Here is a 17,534-nt window from a genome sequence, read left to right as displayed (position 1 = left end):
GATGAGCGGCTCCGATTATCTTTTTTGGACCCGAAACGGACCCAAAAATGCTCTATTCGCACTGTCTGTACAGGACATGCTGTGCTAGTAGCATTTCTGTGTCCTACTATACTTCTTAAAAAATGCTACTGGTACAGCAGCTTCTGTTCAGCAGCTGCGTACAGATCCCCTTTGCGCCCGCCTCGGGTCCCGCAAAGATGATCGGAGCCGCTCATTTTGTTCAAAATACGTCGTTTAAGGAGCCTAAATTTTGAAGCAAAGTTGGATGATTCGTAAACACCCTTCCCGATATCGGATTGAGGTGATTTTTTTCAGAGATCTTAAACAACGTATTTTGAACAAAATGAGCGGCTCCGATCATCTTTGCGGGACCCGAGGCGGGCGCAAAGGAAATTTGTACGCAGCTGCTGTACCAGTAGCACTACTCATACTTCTTTAACATCTCTTCTTCTGTTTTCTGTAGTCATATATGTAGTACGGAGTACTATGTAACTATGGGTACCGACCAAACATATACCGATTCTACACGGATTGGTGCGTGGGTTTCACTTTGGAGTCTTTGACCTGAATTATTATTAATTTAAAATATTTCTAATCGATTGGCCTTGAAAAAATCAACTCAAATCCGATACAATAATTTTAATGACACACCCATACTCACATGAGTGGTGGGTTCATATATACACTGGAGTGTGTAGTGTGTGTGGGTGGTGGGTGTGTATTTGGATGTAAGTTTGGATGTGGTACTAGCATCATTGAATCCGATAACTACAAGTGTTGCAAGTACACTTGATCAAGTATTTATAGTTATCGGATTTGACCTGATTTTTTTCACGCCATTCGAAAAAATATTTTAAAATTAATGAATTGTGTGGAACATTTTTTCGAAACCGAAGTGGGTTCCGTGCACTGATACGTGCACCATCGGTGTATGCTTGTCGGTACCCATGATAGGTTGTTTTTTCTTTTCTTTTTTTATCCTAAGCACATTTCATTGAAATGCCGAACGACACTTACCGCAATTTCATCTGAATACAATGAAAAGAAAAACTACAGTCAACTCATCACAGAAAAATGCACAAGAAAAGCAAAGACAAAGAGACGAACTAATGTCTGGATCTTACCCGAGCCCACGTTGTTTTTTCTTATCCAATCCTTTATAAGCTTTTCTTTTTGTAATCATCTTAAGGCTCATTTAGAATCGGGACAAAAGTCTCCCAATACAAATTGACTCCACAAGAAATTAGTATAGCGGTTTGATAGTTTCAAACCTGTGAGCCTCAACAAAAGTGAACTCCTAATCTTGATTTAGATTGTCAGCCAAATACCTAAGGTCTTTGTTTTCTTTGGTTTAACTTTTTGGTGTCTTTTTGGCACTGTCTTTTAGTTCTTTTCTCGATCATAGTAATAATTTTTATTAGATTCGGACCAAATTTTCTGAATTAATCATTAATTGTGATTAAAAAGCTAAGCCAAAGAGATTGCAATAGTACATGAACGAACCACATAGCTATACCTTTTGTTCTTGTAGTTCTTGATTTTCTCGAGAACAGGATTTTGGACCGAAGTTAGGAAACGCAAACAAATAGTAACATTTTATAATGAGCAAGGTAATATTGTTTTTCCGAAAAAAATTTGTGAAATTTTGGTGTGTTGCCATTTTGATATTCTCAAATTGAATACAAGTATAAAAAAAAGAAAGCAAAGAAAATTGTTAAATATGTTACCTGAAACAAATAGGACAAAATTTTCCAAAAATTAGTTTAAGAAACAATTTATTTTTGCACAACTACAATTGGTCTTCAGAATTCTTAGAAAAAATTATTTGTGCTTTGCTCTTTCCTCCTCTCAAAAAATTCATCTCCAAATTTTTTGACTTCTTCCTCATTCGTGTTTTTTTGTCTTTAGAGATTTTTATCGATTTTTTTATTTATTTTTTACTTTGAAAGTACATAGCGTACTTCTATTTAAAATTTTGTTAAAATGTTAAAATGTAAAATTGACAAAATACGAAAAAATTACTCATACCTATACAAGTATTTTTCCCAAATGGTACTCTTAGAAAAATCTGCACCGCCCAAACCCCAACCTATCACAAAAGTATCAACTTCCTACCCATAGGAATTTATCCAGTACTTCATTATACTAAGTGTAGCTAGACAGCTATTGTGGCAACTAACCGTCACTTTTTTTTTCACCAGCGATCAATATTTTTAGGGTTCCAAATTTCCAATACTTTAATAGGTATCTTTGTGAAGTCCCATAAATACAAGCATGCTTAATCTTGACCTCCAGCATGCTTATTTAACGGTTCGTTTTTTAATTTATAACGAGTGTAAATACTTTTTTTTTTCTTTCAATTTTTGTGACTATAGTATGTGCCACTATACAAGTACAGAGGAGCACTCCACATAGGCTTTCAACTATCAATCACAATAGGCATATATACTACAAGCCACTGTGCTCAACTACTTCTATTTACCAAAATCAAAGTGGTCAGGGGATGACGTTTGACCTCTTGGGTCCGTGGTGTCTGCCCTAATAATCACCATCGGATCGTCGGCCTTCTCAAAAACACCCAACAGGGCGATTGAACAAGCGAAGACAAAACACAAACAAATCCAAGGGTTGACAATGTGGACGAAGAGTTCAATGATCTCAAGGAGGCGAGCGAGGTGTCGAAGAAGGTGGAGCACTCTTGGGGGAATCTATTGCGATAGAAGTATAGACCACACCTCAGAATGGCTATTTTGATTCCTTGTTTCCAGCAATTAATTGGCATTAAAGTGATCATGTTGTACGCTCCGGTTATGTTCAAACGATTGGGTTCGGAAGCGATGCTGCACTTATGTTGCTGTGATCACCGGTATTGTCAATGTTGGTGCAACCGTAGTTTGGTTTGGAGTGTGTGCACTTCTATCTGATCACCGGTATTGTCAATGTTGGGAATCAGATGCTCGTTCTCTGTTTTTCAGTTAAAGTATGCACTTTTATATCAAAATTTGTCAAATAGTAACAGGAAACGTAGTTGGTTCGGGAGCTTCCGTTGGTGGGGTTCTCAAAATTCGGGCCTATAGTAACCGGCCACGTGGTTTTTGGCTTAGTTTTCGACATTCACAATCAAAGGTGTACTATACACCACCTTTCAATCAAGTGTTTTACTTATAAAAAAAAAGAGAGGTGTACTATACACCCACACGAGGCAGAGACCGATTTTTTGTGCACATATTTGTGTTTGGTTTTGTATCTCTATATGTTTCTATTGAATTATTTTTTCTTTATTTTGTGTTTATAAATTACAGATTGTAGTAGCAATTTTCATTGGAGCCAAATTTAGAATTCAGGGAGAACCCGAAAACCTACCAAAGTGGTATGCGGCGTATGCCATTGTAGTGATACTCTTCATATGCATCTATGTTGCTGGATTTGCTTGGTCATGGAGACTCATAGGCTGGTTAGTCCACAGTGAAATCTTCCCTCTGGAAATCTGATCGGCTGCTTAGAGTATCAACGTGTCGGTAAATATGATCTTCGCGTTCATCATCGATCGCTCAAATCTTCCTAAACATGCTATGCCACCTCAAATTCGGTCTCTTCCTCTTCTTTGCTTTCTCTGTATGGTGGTGATGACCATTGTAATCTCTCTTTTTTTGTGCTAGAGACCAAGAACATCCCAAGCGAGGAAATGGTGATTATTTGGAAGGAACATTGGTTCTGGTCCCCATACAGGGTTGATGTCGATTATCCAGGTAATGGAGCTGTTGAGATGAGACATGGTCGCAATGGGCCTAAAAGCGCGTGTGATGTTTCTGTGGGTAATATATTCGCGACGTACTTACTGGATTTTGCGGATGGAGGGAATTAATTCGAATTCGGTCTTCTTTGTTTGTTCTCTTGGTTTTCGACGCAATTGATTGGTGGCGGGCTATATTTATCTTTTAGGGATCTGTTCTTGTGTTTTACAACTTCTCCGGTACTGTAGTACCTGCTATTCGGTTTAATTGTCTAGAGTTATGAATTTGCAGATTTTGTGCTAAATTTGTGTGATTTGATCAATTGCAGCTATTTTTAGTTTCAACCGAGATTAAAAATTAAAAATAAAAATCATAACAAGAATTTAAATTACAAACATTACACTTGACCTAAAAAGAAACTGGCTACCCACGTTACACCTCAAGCTCTAGTTGTCTATAAACACATATCGATTTTGTAAGGTGTATATCATTGAACTTTAAGGGCGAAAAATTGTAAAGACATATATAATGTACTTTGTTGATAATCTTAGTGCTTGTGTCGTGTCGTTTCCGTGCCCTATGCCCTAGAGTTATGGCCTTGGAATACTTACACACAACGTTAGTGCTCGTACTGTTGTGGTGCATTTGTGCTAATTGCTACTATTGTTACGAGCACGCCATGCTTAGAAGGGGGCACAACACAGTAAGACTTGGGCACATACAGCCTGACACGTTTACTAAGTGGGTCGTGCGGGCTAGGCCGTAGTGGTTGGGCAAGGGGAGGGCACGATAAAGTGCTGGCACACCATGAGCATAGCACAGGTATGACACGAGCACGATACAAGCTCGACACATGCACAATAGGGGCACTACACAAGCATGGCACGAGTATAACTTTTTGCCTCAAGGATTGCGAAGATGCATGTCATGCACTTCAAATTTCATAAAAACTCTTTCTGGCCCCACAATTCTCCCCACACCCGGTTGAGAAGGTTTAATCTATCCCTAAAATTTCATCATCTCCTAGAAACCCCAAATATATATATATATATTTTTTTTGTCAATATTGTAAAGCTGAGTAGGGGTTACCAAAAAATTAGTAGGTTAACAACCAAAAGGGTCCAATATCTCTCCATAAACTCAAACGCAAACCTTTCATTGGGAGTCAGGGGAGACAACCAGATGAGTTAAGAGGCACATCTACCCTAAATCGAATTAGAATACCTGAAAATGTTCTATTGTTTTTTTAAAACTTAAACGACTTTACAGGTGAAATAATTGTGTTGCCTCCAAGCATGTCGATTGTGCATCTCAAATCTAAATCCAATTACTTGTACACCTGAAAATGTTCTATTGTTTTTTCAAAACATAAACGGCATCATAGGTGAAATAATTTTGTTGCCACCAAACATGTCGATTGTGCATCTCAAGTAACAAACGTATTGCAATTCAACCCTCGATGGCCACAAACAAAGTCGGCTGATGTTCATAATTACTTTTAAAATAAAATTTATGCAACAATATTTTTGAACCAAAAAAAAAAAAATCTAAAACATAGATTCTCCAAACGATGATATGCAACAGAGGTCGTTGATTGCAGGGGCGGAGCCTTTAAAAGGGGACTCGATGGCACGTGCCACCCTCGGGTCCTAACCTCCCACCAAAAAATCACTGCTTTGTTTTACAGGGGTGGAGCATTCAAGCTTTATTTACAAACCTTCTTGTAGTTTCTTAACTCTACAGTGATGATAATTGAAGCACCAACAGATTGATTTTTTAGAACATTCTTCACCTGAATCATCTCCATCTTCAATCTTCATAAAGCTTTTCACTCTTAAGGCAGGCCACTCAACAATGAATTTTCGGTTAAACTACAATTTCAACATCCTATAAAAAAAAGGTATGCAATTACCATTTTCTCAAATTTTACAAAATATGGTTGCTTTACAGCTAGGAAGGGGAGTACATCTTTCTTTTGACCCAAACCCCTTAAACTTGATACCTTCATTAATGGAGCATGAATAACATGTGTCATATTTTTTCTTCACACAATTAACCAACTCTTGTGCAGCTATCTCGGACGATTCTCAATATTGTAGAGCGATTCAACAGCCACATACGAAACTCCCGCGCCAACAACAATCTAAAAATCTAAATTTGTATAATTAGTAAACAGGATATGAACTTAAAACTTAATTGTTTTACCACAATCACATTGATCTCTTACTTTGTTCAATCCAGCCTCATTCTGCACTTGAATCTGAGTCTCAGCTCCTACCCATGGTCATTGAGAAGAAACGCGTGTAGCGATTCCGATAAGGCAAGTAAGAAGAGCTTACAATAGCGGCATGAGCGCATGTTCGAGTATGAAGTCGATAACTACACGATATTTGTGAATTTTTGCACCAATATAAATAACTAAATAAATTGGTGAATTAAAATAAAAAAGTTTGCACAAAAGTGAATTGTTATATGGTCCAAAACATGAGGCGGCACTTAAAGACAACAAGAATACTTAAAGACAACAAGAGTGTGAAAAAGGAAGCACTTTTATTATACTTAAACTCAAACTTCTTCATTTTGGTTAGTAAAAATGGCTAAAACATAGCCATATTTATACTACTCGTGGAAAGCTCTAGTTATTTTCTTACAGGATAAAATTGAAGTAGTTTCTAGATTACTTATAAAGTATCTAGATATTTGTCAACGATATTCTAAATCTCTTCTAGAAGCAAAATATTCCAGACTTTCTAGAAACTAGATATTTATATCTCATCCAATAATATCTTTAATTTTGGGCTTGTTTATTGGGCTTGACTTGGGTTTTTTATTGGGTCAAAATTAATACTAAATCAAGTTTATGCTTCAACATTCCCTTAAACTTGATTTAGTAACTCCAACGAGGTTTGTTGGATTTTTTTTTTTTGTCCTCGGATAATGCCATAAGGCAGGAGGTTTCTTGAGCAGTTTGGTGAGGATATCGACAATTTGATCTTGTGACCTTACAAATGTCATTCAAACCTCCATGTTTGACATGCACTCTCTTATGAAATGATTTCTTGTATCAATGTGCTTGCTACGATTATGGATTATGGAAGACTGGATTCTTTGCTAGTGCTATCTCCAGTCGATTGTCCACAAATATTTCCGTTGCTTCTTCTTGTGCAAAGTTAAGCTCCTTTAATAAGTTCCTTAGCCCATCGAATGACATATATATGAAGCGGCAGCCACATATTCGGCTTCACGAGTGAAGAGAGTGATAATTAGTTGCTTCTTATAAATCCAAGTGAACGTCATATCGCTCGTGTAGAAGAGAAAACCGGTTGTGTTCTTTCGGTCGTCTCCGACCCAATTATTGTCACTATATCCAATAATAAGCTGGAATTTGTTAGACAATGAATAAATAATAACAAAATTAAGTGTACCTTTTTATGTAATGGATAATCCTCCTGGCCGTTTATAAGTGCATTGTCAAGTCAGCTGAAACGTCAAATCGAACTTTGCCCAACCTGATCGAATTTTTCTAATTTTCTCCCGACTCAATCCCTAAACTTGAAACTTCGACGAAAACCCGTCTTGATTGGGTCGGGACAGGTTCGGGTGAGGCGAATTGCCATCCCTAACTTCTTCTTAGACCATGTTCCTCGTTTTTTGAGCCTTTTTTTTTCTTCTTGTTTTGTCTTTATTCAAAATTTTCTTCCTTTACTAGTTTTGCATCTAAATTTTGTGAAATATGCTTTTTCTTGACGTGAGGAACCAAAAAAGTAAATAAAATTTACTTTTACACAAGTATTTTAGGAAATATCCAATAAAAACTAAAATATCTAACTTTTCTTGGATATTTCTAAAAAATATAAGGGTAAAAGTCATAAATTTTTACTATTTCGATTTTCTCGTCAAAACGAATCAATAAGCTGCAAAATGCAAAAATTTAACGCATAACTAATAAATGCTAAAAAATTTTGAATAAAAACAACCAAAAAAAAACTCAAAAACCAACTCAAAGAGGCAAAACTTTGATTCTCTCGCCTCGGCAAACTTTCTCCCTTCTGCGACTCCGCGTCTTCTCCTCTCTCGCCGGACGACTCTCGACCACGGTACAGTCTCTCTGACTCTCTCTCTCTAAAAATATAGGTTTTTTAGAATCTCTTTTGATCGAGATTTCTTTTTGTGTCTTAAGATGATTAATTGATTGCTCAATATGTGTTACATCTTTATATGCTACAATTTCGATTTTTTTTTTTCGATTCCTCTGGATTGAATGTACGTAGCAAATACTAGCAATTATGCCTTTGGACTTGACGTTTTGGATCTCTTCATTTCTCGTGTAGAAATAAGAGCTTTAGAACGTGGAATCTTTCTAAAGGTAACTATTATAAGCATTGTTTTTTTGGGATAAATATTTAAGCTTAATATTATCCTATTGTTCTGGATCGTGGAAAGTTAGACTTACGGCTAGGATTTGAAAGTGATAATTCCTTGATTTGTCCGATGTATGTGGGCCAAGGTGCATCGAACGACTACAAGTACGGTTGAGTCGAATTTTGTTCCTAGCATTGCTATCTCTTATATGTTGTCTGGGTTTTCATACTTCTGCTCTGTGGCAAGATATGGATACCGGTTGTGACAGCCTCGTTGGGGATGAGTTGGCCGTTGAGACTGCGCGGTCTCCTTCATCGGCGAAGAAGCAAAGGCGTGAGGATATCCCCGAACCGCCATCTTTAGTAGAAGAAGAAACAGACCCAAGATCAGAAATCAAAGTTTATGAATATGATTCAGATGTGGAAGATGATAGTGATGGAATGCACGAGATGACTGAGAAAGAGTATGAAGAGTGTCATTGACAGCTAGAAGAGAGCGAAGTATGCAGTTTGCATATCGCTTTTTAACTTCATGGTTCCTCCGTTATGTCAATTTTCGTCTAAATCCTAGCCTGTTCTAACATATGTTTGTATATGGAATTTGAATTGAGAAACTTTCAGGGCTTTGAGGTCATGGACTTCCCAAGGTCCTTTTCATGTGGTTTAACGTTCCCAGTTAGGCCCCAAGACGAGTTTTGGGGGCAACTGAAACCTTTATCGGAATTAGCACTAAAGGAATACAATGAGAAACAGGTGGGTGGCGATGCTCGGGTTAGGTTTTGGGTTTTCTTTTGAATTGGGCTTTTATTGTTGTATTTGGGCTTTTAGGCCTTTTGGGTATTGTGCTGTTTATTGTTTTATCTGGGCACTTTAGACCTTCAGGTGTTGTATCGAGCTTCGTCCCTTTGCTGTGGTTCCAACTTTTGGTTGGAAACCATCCCCACCCCTTAATAAACCACTTCTTTTGCCATTCAAAAAAAAAAAATTGATTTGGTTTTTACACTTTATTTATTTTTCTTCGTTTTTACTTGAAAAGTAAGTTCTTAATGCGCGATTACAGTGCTCCTAGAGCGTGCTCCAAGGTCCTTTTCCACTACTTATTGCTATTGGTACGGGAGCCTCACACTTTCTGGTGGAGCCCATACAAATGTGTTGTGACCATGGGGAAGGGCCCGGAGCACCGCGTGGCGATCCTCCAAGAGCATTTTACTATTTTGTCGTTCTTAATTGCCTTTGTTCTTCTCTGGAAATATGAATGCAGGGTATGAATCTGGAGTTTGTGAAGGTTGTCAAAGCAAATGCGGTGCCTTTTGCTGGCCTGAGGTATTATATTACCTTTGATGTGAAGTATGGTGATGTTGTGGATGGTAACACTACTAGAGAGTTTCAAGCTCATGTGTGGGGTGGAATCGGTCATACTGAAGTACATTATTTTGTAGGCCCAAAAGTACCACCTAGGCAAGGTATGCTCGATCATTTAGTTAGAGAAGTGATTGTACTTGGTAGTTTGTGAGTTGGGCAGCTTGTCTATGCCTGTTGTCCTAGCTAGCATTTATTTTCATGTTCTTATATTGTCAGTCTTCTCTTTCTTTCTTTTCCTTCTTTTTGGTTCATGGACATAATTTTAACAAAATCTTCCCCATTCATGAGGCTCTGTTTGTTTGAACATAAAATGTTTTCCTCAAAAATATTTTACCTATTTTACGGTATTTGGTTGAATAAATAGCTAGTAAATAATTTTCCAGTGTAAAGCATATTCCCGCTATTTAACATATGTAAGTTATTTTCCATAAAGCTCTCGTTGACACGATATACCCGCTAGTCAATCCCGATACTTTTCCCCACTACGTAGTTCACCGACGCTCTCTCTAAATTGGGAGCACAAGATCAAACTAATGCTGGAAAACAAAGTAGGAGAAAAATAAAATAAAATGAAAAATTCAAAGCACTTGTGTTCTTGTAAATATTTTCCAAGTGCAACCAAACACTGAAAAACAAAAATGAAAAAAAAAATTACACAAAAGTATTTTTCGTAGAAAATATTTGACGGACAAAAACATTTTACATCTAAACAAACAAAGTCTGAAGCTTCCAAGCTGAAATGGGATTTACTTATGGGGTTATATGTTTTTGGGTAATGATTGTTCCATCCAGTTTTTTATAAATGCACTCCAAAATTTTCCTTAGTTCTTAAAATTATACACAACAAAAGCTCAAAAAGACAAACTTGGGAGTGTGTTTACAAAACTGTGTAGTCCAAAAATCATTTTCCTATATATTTTTAATGGAATTAAAACTTTCAATGACAAACCCTTTTTTCATTACCTTTGTTGCCTCCAAAATAAGTTCTCTGTGTAGCTTTAGGGTTTGGAGTCTTAGGACTAAACATTACTTCTCTATAAGGTGACTTAAAATGATCATAATTTTACCAATTATTAGGATCATTAGGTATTGCCTTTATTTATTTTTTTAGCCTCGTGTATCAAATGGGCAAAACGCTAGTTGATAAAAAAGATAATTTAATTTTTCCTGGTCTCGTGCTCGATGCAAGTTAACATTATTACTACTAGAGGTTAGGCACATGCATGCGGTGTGTGTTTAACAAAAATTATGGGTAAGTTGGCTCAAACATATGCATCTTGAAATATCGGGAAAAATGTTTGTAATTACGCCTATTGATCACACTATGGTAAAAATACAAAACAAAAAGCTCAGCTAAATTAGGTAACAATTTTAACATTCTTTTTACTTTCTGTCAAGTACTCCTTTTATAATGTACGCCAGAAAATAACATTGATATGTCATTCCACAAAAATTAGTCATAATTTCACATCCAAACACACGCGACACGCATTCGACTGAAGCATCAACTAACAAATGCACAAATTATCCAAAAATGGAGAAGGAACGTAACTTGTATTGGCATTAGAAGTGAGGGGCGAGAGACCTCCATTTGTAATTAATTAAGCATTTCGAGCTTGATTTTTCCATAACAAGTAATTATTTTCCATCTAACTTGATTGTAAGGATTGAAAATTCAAGATCAGAAATAACAGTGATGCAGGCATTGTAACAGTTTTCGCCATTCAAGAATTCTTCGTGTGTTTCTGTACTGATTCCCTAGGACCGTGAAAACTTTGATGACGCATGTCTCAAAGCTCTGATACCATAAAGAAAAGTGAAACCCTAACAAGAAGAGAGAAATGTAGAGAGAGAAGAAGAAGAAGAAGAATTTCTGTTTCTCATTGTCATATTCGTTGCGTTTCAGAGAAGAGGAACCAGTTATATATGCTAGCTCACCACCTAAATCACTAACAGAATTTAAGGTTTACTATTAACAAAAAATCAAGAACTAATTACAAAGCTAACAGACTAAACGGAAAACCAACTGTCAAGCCTTGAGTGCCAGCTGTAGCTCAGGTCACTTCTTTAACAGTGCTTCTATGGGTACCAGTGGATCCCATAAAACATGCATGTTGGTATAAATGGTGTATAGTAACGGTTTTTTTAGTAACGCTTTGAAAAACTGTTGGTATAAATGACGTGTAGTAACGGTTTACAAAACGTTACTAGAAAGCAAACCGTTACTATACACAGGACTATAGCGACGGTTTTCATGCAACCGTTAGTAGATTACAAGACTATAGCGACAGTTTTTAATAACTGGTAGTACTAAAAACTGGACTCTATCAATGGTACTATAAAGTGGACTATAGCGACGGTTTTCATTAACCGTTAGTAGATTTTTACACTACCAAAATCAATTTTCTTTCATGTGATCGGTTTTCCAAACCTGAACTAACGATCAAGACATATAGTTGACTTTTTTCCATGTTGATTAAATCATTCTCGTAAAAATTTGACTCAATCGGGTTTAGAAAGCTTCTTTATCGAGACACAATTTCATTAACAAAATGAGTTTTTTTATCCGATCAAGTGTGTAGTGATACCCGATTAACTTCATTTTTGGTACGAATAATGTACAAATGAAATACTCCGTACTTGTTAATATATTAAAGATAGACGGTTCCGATCGGAAAAAAAAAAGACTCAAGTGGGGGTCGGGTCTTACAATCTAATACTTTAGTGTCTCGGGATGCATCAAATGTGGTCTGATCAGGCGGTCACCAATATCCGACGATTTTCGACGTTGGTGACAATGACGGAATTAGTGAGACGTGAAATCCCAACGGTTTAGATTGATGATTGTAAAAATTGAGTTTGTAATTACATTTAAAATATATTCGTTAAATGTAATTCATAACAAACTACGTCTTGTGTTGTACTTGAATGTACAATAGTCACTCGACCACAATACAACCATGATGATCGAGACCATTGATTTTGTTTTCTTTGTTGATTAAATCATTCTCATAAAAATTTGAATTGGTCGAGTTTAGAAAACTTCTTTATTGATACGAAATTTCATTAATAAAATAAAATTTTCTGCCCGATCAAGTGTGTAGCGATACCCGATTAACTTCATTCTTGGTACGAAAGATGTACTCCTTACTATGTAAAACATAGCCGGTTTCGATCGGAAAAAAAATGATATTAGTAGTGTTTGGATAGTATAAATCGGATTTAAAAAAATTGGGTTAAAAAAAATCCGGTTTTTATAGTATAAATATTATTAGGTGTTAGAATTTACACATGTTGTGGGCTAACTCAGTTGGTTCGCGCGCGCAAAAAGACACAAGGTCGTTGGTTCGAATCCTAGGAGGAGCGAAATTATTACGCGAGCGACACAGGGCTGCCACGTCGCACCACATGGGCAGTACATCAAAACCGTTGCTACACCTCTGCAACGACGACGCGACGGGTTATATTGCAATGGTTTGGCCGATGGTTCTCCAACCATTGGTATAGCTTAAACGGGTCTCTACCAATGGTTTTTGGGTTCTTTGGCGACGCTTTCGACTATTGCTATAGAACGATTTTCTTCGACTATTGCTATAGAACGATTTTCTTGTAGTGATGACACTGGATCAGCACTGGAGTCCCACCTTCTTGTTACAACTCGAGCACCTTTCGCTACCGCTTATCCATAGATTCAACCCCAGTTGCCATCACCATAGACCCACCAACGATTCTGACGGCAGCAACAAAGACACAACATAAATTTTCAATTTGCCGTCGTCGACCAATTTCTCCATCTTCTCCATCGTGGCTTTGTCGGACACCGCTTGCTCTTCCTTGATGCGTAGATCTTGATATGTAGCACTTGGAGCACAAATCCTTTATCAATGCCTTGGAGAAGAACATGCACTAGTTTTGGAGAGCTTCGTGTTAGGTCCCGTGGAATTCTCTAGAGGAACACAAGGTATTGATGGAGGTTATATGAAATGTTCTAGACTTGTCTAAAGAATTCATGAAAGATGTTCACTTTTGCAGAATATTTTAGAAAATGACTATCTAGAGAATTCTCGTCAATGTTAGAGGATTTAAGAATCCTCCACAATCCTCTACACACATTATAAGGTGATCCATTTGAGTAGGTGGGGAAGTTTCTAGAGGATGTTCTAAAACTCTCCCTAGTGCCTATAAAAGAGGGGTGGCCTCACTTGGCCAAGGCAATACACTCAATACTCCAAAAGCACTTGCATATATATCTTCAAGCAATACACTCTCCATTCTCCCAAATCAAGTGTTCTAGTTTTCTTGTCTTACTCATAACTCCTCATACTTATAGGTTTACTTCGAACTACAAGAGCAAGAGTGTAAGTGTCGAAGTCCCACACGATTAGCGGGGAATCAAGCCATGACATTTGACTCAAATTGTTGGAACCTTTCGAAACTCATCTCTCTTCTTTTCTTAATTATTCCATTGAACAAGGTTATGAAAAAGACTGGGAGACTGCAGTAGAGAAGGATCCCAGCTGGTACTTCCCACTATATAAAGCTATAGTCACGAAAGACTGAGAGACTGCAAAGAGATTCTTTGAGCTTGATCGAAATGCACTCAAAGTCAAATCACGGTACAACTGACCACATTGCTCCATGTGGCAGCAACAAAGAGTTCAATCTATTTCATTGAAAAGCTGGTGGAATTGATGACATCGGAGGAATTGGCACAACCCAATGAGAGGGTGGTTACACAGCATTCCACCAAGTTGCAGGAGGTGGTGACATTCAGGTTGCCAAGTTGCTATTCAAGAAGAACCCTGACTTGCCCAATATGTGGTACCAGGCTAGACAATTACTTCTCTATCGTGCTGCTATACTGGGCCGCAAGCAATTCGAAAATGAAATCCATTCGTACAGTGTCACCCAACGAAATCAATTGTAAAGAAACAAACCTCCTGCAAAACTACTTTTATTAAAAAAAAAAGAAAGAATAAGAACGAGAAGGAGAATGAGAAGGAGAACGAAAACGAGGGAGATCTCCGGCAAATTTGTTTTCCCATTGTACGAATACATCTTGACGTGTGCCACCACGCTGTTTTTGCGGCCCCTCGTTGCCGTTCAGAAGATAGAGAATTGTGTCACAGAGAACAAGAACGAGAATGCGAGTGAGCTATAGAGAGCCCTCGAAGATGGTGGAAGTTATGACTTTGAAAGGGAAAATGCGCCAGCTCAACGAAGATTTCAAAAATGATTAGTTTCTTCGTTAATGTTTTTTTGTCACATTATTGGTTTAGGTAGGTTGAGAAACTCGTTGATCCATTGAGAATAGTAGGGGCTGAGTAAGAAAGCAATATGAATTACACAAATCTAACAATTTAGCAAAATGCAGTTGCGAACAAAATTTTGAGAACAGAAATGATAAACTAAGAGATTCTTAGAGTTTTGGAGAGATGTATATGGCACCGGAGATGACCTGGCCTCTCATGGAAGCATTGCTCGTTCTTAGTGTTGATTGGAGGTGTAGACAGTGTAGATCAAAGAGCTACTGAGGCAGAGCAACGCTCGAGCTTCACTAAGTGAAATGGCGGTTGCTCTCTCTCCATGATAGAGTAATGAGAATATCTTAGTTGATGGAGGTAGAGATACGTGAATGTGTATGCAATCGCATCAACAAGCAATACAACTTTTTCATAGTCGTACCTTCTTTTTTCCTGTATTTCCCTCAAATTGTAAAATTGCCTTTTGCACATATGAGAGTATAATACAGTTAATTCATGTGAATCAGACAAGAAAAGTATGCGTAGGTACCAAATGAGAATATGAGAATCAATTGACAAAATGGATTTCCAAAAAAAAAATTAACACTTCACAACAAAAATATTCTCCTTTACGCCATAAAAACGAGGAGCAGTGATATTCTCAAGGATTTCCTTCCTTCAAGAAGATAAAAAATTATACTCAAACCAAAAAATTTATAAGAGATAATTATTTTGTATGGTTGTTAGTTTTTAGATTAAAAAAAAAAGTTCTATAGCTTTGCATTTTTATTTTTTTTTGTCTTCAGTCAAATTTTTTTTATTTTAACAAACTCTTTTACTTTTTAAATAGAGGTAGGCTTATATACATTCAAAAATTAAAAAATAAGTAAAAAAAATTGATAAAAATTCGCTAAAGATGAAAGGCACGGATGACAAAATAGTAAAAAAATTTGGAGAGAAAATTTTTGAGAGGAGAAAAATCGTTAAATTGTGATCCATTTCATTTTTCAAACAAAACATTCATCGCTTAGGCTATTAGAAATTCATAATTTCCACTATCACATTAGAAATTTTTTAACCATTGATCTCTGTGATTTCTACATAGAAATACCTGGGCTGATTTTGCGCATACGCCGAGGATGCAACCGCACCAAGCTCCCAATTGTTTCCTATTTTCAGGCCACGAAATTTTTATGCCCTTATATTATATATGTATGTCCATAAAAAATTAAAAGGAAACACATCTTATAAAACTTAAGGCCCAATTTAAAAGAAAGTCCAAAACGAAAGGCCAATTAAATGGTGCTAAAGATGATATTTTTAAAAAATGGTGGTAAAGGTGATCAAATCTTACATTCACTCAACTATGCCGCAAGAATGTCGAATGGATTAATTGGCTATGCTACCCATGGAAAAAGATAACGGTGGCTAAATTTGATTGAGCTCAATTAGTACTTTTTTTTTCGAAAAATCCAAAAAGAGTGATCTTTAAGTACAATACATTTCGAATTAAGGAAATGATTATCCAACTTTTTGTTATTATAATTTTAAATACTTGTCCTACTTTCTTTAAAGTTTATTTTTTTATTTTGTACCAGTGGATTGTATAAAAGACCCCATTTAAGAAAGTCCACGTCGGGCCCAAATCAAAACTCAAAGTCAGCCCTGAGAAATACAAATGGGTATACTTGGTCGGCGTTGCCAACCTAGTTGGGTGTACAGTTTACTTGTTCAACAATGATGCTTGTCTCCTAAGTCCTAATCCTTTATTAACTTGTTCTAATCCTATTTAAGTTAATATGAATATTTCTTCTTCACCAATAAAATAAAAATGGAGAATTATTTTCTCTCTCTCTCTCTTTTTTTTTTTTTTTTTGTCATATGGTATACATCAACGGAGGGATAGCAGGGTGTTAATATGTTAGTTAACGAGGAGTTCAGAAGTTATCTATAGCCCTGAATCCCAAACTTGCGCTCCGTGGACTGGAACTCAGGTCACCATTGAAGAGAGAAATGAGACAATCAACTTGACAAGTGGTGTGTGCTTTACCCCCACTTCTATTCCTTAATTACGAGTGTAGCGTATAAACGTACTTGTATACTTGGTCCAGATTTTATACTGTGATGTGGTTAGCTAGAGGCTTGTTGTATTGTTTTGGGTTCACAAACTCCTGTGACTCTAAACTTCTTAATTGCCTGATGCTTTACGGAGGCGAATTGATGATTATTTTTGGTAAAAGTAACATTTACAAACTTTAAAATCTGCAGAAGGTTCTAAATAACTGCAATGGGACACGTTAGTTCCGTAACAATAACAACGATGTAACAATTTAAGAGTATCCAATGATATGTAAGGGGAATTGTTTACAGCAATCTTGAATCGTTGAAATTTATATTTGACAAAAAGAATTAGAAATGCCTAAATTTACAAGTAACCGTTGGGTATCGATCTCGAACAGGTCCGAAAATCAAATACGAATCGATAAGTAACAAGAACCGGTCAATACGCATGTGATTTTTCATCTTACCAGTATATTGTAACGGTTTCGGAAGGCGCCAAAGTCACTACGTATACGTATCGGCCGATACATGCCATGTGTAACGGCTAATATTTTAAAACCTTTATCTGCACGCCGTACTCATAATTTACGCTGAGTGTATGATTCAAAACGACATCAAGTTCAAACAAATATTATGGAAAATCAAAAAGATTTATGATGTAAAATGAAGATCAATCTACGCTCGAGGCAATATCGTTTCGTGTGCTTATTCTAGCTTTGTGTCTTTGTGAAGATGATGGATAAAATTGGAAGGATAGCTTAGTCATTTTCACT

At 36.8% G+C, this 17,534-nt stretch overlaps 1 pseudogene; it reads left to right on the top strand.

Annotated features, from left to right (window-relative positions):
* The first annotated feature begins 2,274 nt into the window (after positions 1 to 2,274).
* LOC131317480 (sugar carrier protein C-like) lies at positions 2,275 to 4,025 on the top strand (annotated as a pseudogene).
* The last annotated feature ends 13,509 nt before the right edge of the window (positions 4,026 to 17,534 follow it).

This window comes from Rhododendron vialii, chromosome 2a, assembly GCF_030253575.1.
Source record: "Rhododendron vialii isolate Sample 1 chromosome 2a, ASM3025357v1".
NCBI classification, from domain to species: domain Eukaryota; kingdom Viridiplantae; phylum Streptophyta; class Magnoliopsida; order Ericales; family Ericaceae; genus Rhododendron; species Rhododendron vialii.
Note: the sequence above shows the minus strand (reverse complement) of the source record. Positions and strands in the feature narration are given on the sequence as shown.